Source organism: Cyprinodon variegatus, unplaced genomic scaffold (genome assembly GCF_000732505.1).
Source record: "Cyprinodon variegatus isolate N-32 unplaced genomic scaffold, C_variegatus-1.0 Scaffold1025, whole genome shotgun sequence".
Lineage (NCBI taxonomy): Eukaryota > Metazoa > Chordata > Actinopteri > Cyprinodontiformes > Cyprinodontidae > Cyprinodon > Cyprinodon variegatus.
In genome coordinates this window covers 196,104-200,768 of record NW_015151478.1, presented here as the reverse complement: position 1 = coordinate 200,768, position 4,665 = coordinate 196,104, and positions in this window count along the sequence as shown.

The window sequence follows — 4,665 nt, the reverse complement described above, 5'->3', positions numbered from 1 at the left end:
AGGCTCAGTGTGAGCGGCCATCTGCCGAGGCCGACGGGGGTTCAAGGAGACAGAATCATACATACAGAAAGAAGCAGAGATACAAATGGCAACTGTTAACCAGCCCCACAGGTGGCCCCGTCCAGGAAACACAAAGCCAAGGAGATGAGCTCCGAGCCAGCTCCCATGTTAGAGGATGAAAGAGAGCACATACACGTCACAGTAAGGGAAAAAGGACTACACTGAAAAAAGGACTCCAACATCTTAATACTAGAGCTTTGAGTTTTGCCAATGTTTTTGGCAATCATTCCCTAATCAGACTTTTTTTAGGCAATACAATATTAAAGCTGCTGTTATGGTTTTCCATCTTGCCATGTGATACTTTGATTACGGCCGAAATCTTGGTGGTATTGATGGACTCAGTCCTAAACCTTCAGAGGCAAATAATGGCAGTCACTAAGTCAGCATTTTATCACCTGAAGAACATTTCCAGAATTAAAAGACTAATGTTCAAGCAGGATCTAGAAAAATAATTTATGCATCTATCTTTATAAGAATTAATTAGTGCAACAGCGTCTTCATAGGTTTTCTTAAAAAGCCCATCAGATACCTGAAGCTGATCTTAAAGGTTGCTACCTGCGTTCTCACTAAAACTACAAAAGTGAAACTCATCAGTCCAATTTTGAAGTTGTTACAATGGCTCCCTTTTGTTCAGAGAGTAGGCTTTAAAATACCTTAGTACATAAATCCCTAAATGGATCAGCACCAACATACATAACAGATATGCTGTCAGCGTATTGACCCCCCAGACCACTCAGGTCATCCTGTACTACTCTCTACTCTCTACTCTACTCTCTACTCCCAGAACTAGAACCAAACATGGAGAAGCAACATTTAGTTCCTATGCTCCACTTATCTGGAACAAATTCCCAGAAGGCTGTAAAAGTCCAGAAAGCCTGAGTTCCTTAAAGTCAATGTTAAAACTTATTTGTTTAGAATTGCCTTTGAGTGATAAATTTCAACTGTTATCTGAAGTATCATTACTTGTAATCAGCTTCTATTTTCCTTCTACTTTAGTTTCATTCATGTAAAGCACTCCAAATCATCTTTGTACCTAATTGTGCGAAATAAACCTGGCTTACCTAAGAAATAAGATCTAACATCGTGTAAATTCTAAAGACAGTTATACATACTGATCAATAATGACATACAAAAGAAATAGGAAATAAACTGTAATAAACCCATATCAACACTAGAAAATAAACATCTGTTACATTATTACAACTCATCTTTATTGAACACATAACATTTGATTTAACAGTCAATAATGATATGTAGAGAGCTTAGTAATAAAGTGGCATTTGCATAAAATTGCTGGTGCCACTTGTTTAATGTAAGAAAAACTTACAAAGGTCACAGAAATTACTTTCACATGACCAAAATAATGATTCTTAAAAAATAATAATAATATGGAAAAATATTAGAATAAAATGTACATAAATGTACACCTTCAAGTCTTCCATCTCTATTCTTTCCTGGAAGAGATCACTGGGAAATACGTAGCTTTAATTAAAACATTCAAGAAAAAATTAAAATAGAAATGGCTCAGCTTACATACGGCAGGCCTACTGGGCTTTCATCATCAGGAAGAGTTCAATAAGCTTGTTATGTCTACAAAGTCACACCCTGCCACACATCACACATCTGTTTGTTAATGATGAGACATCACTGGCTCTAGCCATTTATAATATCACAGGTATAATACACAATGTTCTACATAAAGAACAATCCAAATGCACACTATCAGATCTTTCTCTTTTAAGAATTAAATAACATCTCTATCTGTATGTTGCTGTTTGATTTCCAATTAAACAAAATATCAGACAGAGAGACCTGGAAATATATGGGTTTGCCAAGCGTAAGGGCAGGTCCAAAGGGAAGGGTCTGGGAGGCTTTTGATTTACTAACTATAATACAATGTTTCCAGCCGCTAAATAAGATAAAACCCCCCCACTATTATTTATTCATTACCAGCACAGGAACGACATGTTGTGCTAAGCAATAACTTTGTAAGAGGAAACAAGTGCAGTACTAATATCTGCTGGGATGGCAATGTCATTGGCAGTAACTTAAAAGGACAGTTTTGTACCTGCACAAAGCAAGTAGTGCTGAAAACATTAATATTTTAAATCAGCCCCTTATAGGGGGATAATTATCCTCTGAATGGCCTAAAAAATTATCTTTATAAATAAGTAGTATAAGTAGCACTCATCTTTTTATTTTCTTTATTTTCGTTTTTGAAAACGAATGTTCCTGAAGGGCTCATGGAAATCACAGAGGACACAGCACTCGTTCTGAGCTCACCATAACCGATGTTTAACAGTCTCAGACTGAAATCCTTGATTCTGAAGTAATCTGGCCTAACGTTTGGTTTAATAACAGAGTGTGTGAGTTAGGTTAATCAACTCTGAGTAAGTTCACTCAGAATAGAGCACATGCATAACTATGAAAAGCCATTATCAGTGGAGCTCCGATTTGACAAATCACCATGACAACATATAAGAGGAAGTTTCATTTCACACGACTGGAACTAGGGATTTCATTACAGAATTTAAATATGTATAAAAGAAAACACTACAGCTGCAAAGGAGAGGGAAATGGTTCAATAAAAATTGCTGCTTAAGTTAATGCGTAAGTTTATATGTAGTCTATTAAGGCAAGCCGTTTTGACATTTATTAAAAGCACTTCCCCCTCTTGGTAAATGTGTGGATCACTAAAACAAGATTAATGGTAAATAGTTAGAATTAAATTTTATATTCCTAGAAATGTTTACACATTTCAAGTTGCCATTTTGACATTTATCGTCTTGACTGAATATGTGTTTCTGTCCAGTCAAAATAAACAAAGAATATGACCAGAAACAACATAAATATGGAGATCTAAAATTCATTTTTAGACATCCAGAATATTGATTTCAGATATGAAGAGTGTAATATTTGATTTTTGAAATTCTCATTTTGACTAGGAAGAAATGTATTTCAGATATCAGATCTAGAAAAACTAATAAATGTAAAAACGGCACACTGCTGGCAGAACTGAGCCCGCACTCTGTTGTAACTACAATAACATTACAGGGAAAACCAACTTACTGCTTGAAAGGTAGTTCATCAATGTGGTATATTTCAGTGCAATCCCACACAAGAGAAACACACACGGCAAAAGGTGAAGATGAAGCAAAAAACACGTTGTAACAGGTGGGACCTATGCATCATCTAATGGGGTTCTTCTTAATTTTAATTGTTTCTTATATTACACAGTAGATATCAAGTGAACGTTTTACTGTGCAGTTGTTTTCTTTAACGCTATCTGTGCAAATGTTGCAAATTTGAGGATGGAGAGGTCATGGATGTATGTGATGGATTGTGGGGTGAAATGATAGAGCTCATAAAGATAACCATTTTAAACTGAAAAGACTATATGCGGTCTGAGAACCCTCTTCTGACGATTAGAAAATTCTCTGCAAATTAATGCTGCTTGTTCATCCGCTGGATCCTCATCAAAAGGACATGTCATGTTTGCGTTTTTAACACCTAATGTGTTTGAAGGACATAATGGATGATTTTTTTTTTTTTCATGTTTGCAGAGAACTACAACAGGACTCTTCAGACTGATTCAAGAAATGAAAAAAACATGATTGGCTTTAAGTAGGGCGGAGATTGAGGACAGAGTTTTTTCAGGAAAAACTGCTCCTTAGATTAGAATAAATTTTTTGCAATGACCCTGTGGTGCATGTTTTATCAGAGTTAATGTGATCATGGCTACATCAAGGGAGAAAATCTATAATATTTAAATGCAGAATAATCATTGAATGAGACTAGCAACAGTTTTTAATTTGAAGCTGTTAAGGAAGAGCTCGAGAGCATAGCATAAAACTGTAAAAAAAAAATTTTAATCCTTATTGTTGTACAGGTCTTGTATGGGTGCAATGAGAAAAAAAGACATCCCCAACATCTCTGGAAGTTAAGTAGCTACTGAGAAACAACCTTGGCAGATGAAAAGGGGGCAAAAGGTGAGGAAAGCACAATGATTGAAGAAAAGTATGTGGGTGTCTCTGAAGATGATTATTATGTGGCGTCTGCAGGAAGCAGCAGAAAAGTAACAGGCAATTTGAGCTCTTGTCCACGTTTATTTACAGAATAAACATGGTTCTTGTTTGGCAGCTTGTAATTACCACACCCACGTTTTACTAAATTACAGCAGCACTGGATATGCCTGCTTTACTCTGATGCATTAGAAAAGCAAAAGAATATGCAAGTAGTCAAATTCCAATTTTTGCATTGGATTTAATGAGTTTCAGAGGATAATAAAATGTATTCATTTGCCACTTTTACCTATACCTATTAATCAATAATTTTATTTATATTTTATTTATTACCTAAATAAAACTAGATGATTATAAACAATCTGAAACATTTTCAAAGTGGATTTCTGCAGTTAAAAGTATAATTTTTTTTCTTGTTAATACTGATAATAATAATAATAATAATAATAATAATAATAATAATAATAATAATAATAATAATAATAATAATATTAACAATAATAATAATAATATAATAAAAAACATAATAATAATAATAATAATAATAATAATAATAATAATAATAATAATAATAATAATAATA